Consider the following 1492-nt stretch of genomic DNA (forward strand, 5'->3'; position numbering starts at 1 on the left):
AAGAAAGTTTTGTCATTTGAGGTTAATATGTCTTCTATGGCCAGATAGAATAACAATTCAAGACCAAACAATAGAGTTTTGTTTTTAGGACTATTGCACTGTTTAATTTATTTTTTAACTTGTGAAGCTGGACATGAAATTATTAAGAAAATAAAGTCTTACAAATATACTGGTCTAAACCAATAATATTTTACCTAACACTTCTTTGATAATAAAACCACTAATTTATAATCTCTCTAATCACAAAGGGCCAAACTCTGCTCTCCAACATTTCATTAAAATTTTCTGTGATTGCTACAAGAGTTCAGAATAAGTTCTTGACAGAAAAATGTAGCCTGGTAAATTTAATTAAAATTAACAATCCATTATGGTACAGTCACTACTTGGAAGGATGGAGGTAAAATTGCAGATCCAGACTTTAGTAAGATAATGAGAGAAGAATAGGGTTGGTAATAAAGCAATTCACTGATGATGTTACTTTAAGTGATTTTAAAATTTACTTTTTTAAAATTTTATTTTATTGTTTAAAGTATTACAAATAGTAGTACATATGTCTCCTTTTTTTCCCCATTGACCTTCCTCTGGCAATAGAATAAGTTATTACATTCTTTTCTACCTGAAGGTACCAATTAATATGGTGCCTGCATTTTGAATTAACAAAAACCCTCTCCATTCAAACTTCAGAAAAAATATTAAAGTTTATGGCAATTTGAAACATATTCCTAATATGATCTTAATAATGGTGTATCTGGCACTTATTACTATCCTTTCTGTTTGTCTTTAGATTTTTTTACAAAAATAGAAAATTTCTTACATTTTATAGTAAGATTCATTCTTCAGTTTTCATGTTGTATTCAAAGATGCATTTCCTTTTTTTTAAAAAAAAAGAAAAGATTTTAAAGCAAACACTAGCTTTCATCTATTTCCTCAGAAAATAGAATGTGTGCTTTGAAAAAAAATGATCAATTTGTTGGGAAAAACTAACATGTTATTTCTAATCCAAATCAAACATAACAACCAAATATTTGTTTGTTATTGTTTAGCTAAGTAATAACAGCTGCAATTTATAAAACATTTACTTGGTGCTAGACAATTACTATACACATAACCTGGTAACATAGGACCTATTTTCCCTGTTTTACAGATGAGGAAATTGAAGCTTAAAGATATATAGATTTTTTTTTCAATTGTTCAAGGTCAGACACTTGAAAAAAACCCCAGTTTTGTATAAAGTGAACCTGTCTCTTCTAAGGATGACACCACACTGCTTCAAACTATGTTATGTACAATTTTGTTTGTGGTCCTGAAGGAGTGATTCACAAAAAATGGAGAGAACACAATAGATCAAGAGTCAAAAACCTGAAGGGAAAGATGTCCAAAGATGTCTGATGGATGTAAATTAGGCTTTAGTTATACTATTACTTGTGATCCAGTGCACGAAATCTGTGCACATTAAAAGAGAATTAATTAGGGGCAATATTTTAATATTGAT

The sequence above is a fragment of the Myotis brandtii genome, unplaced genomic scaffold (assembly GCF_000412655.1).
Source record: "Myotis brandtii unplaced genomic scaffold, ASM41265v1 scaffold837, whole genome shotgun sequence".
Lineage (NCBI taxonomy): Eukaryota > Metazoa > Chordata > Mammalia > Chiroptera > Vespertilionidae > Myotis > Myotis brandtii.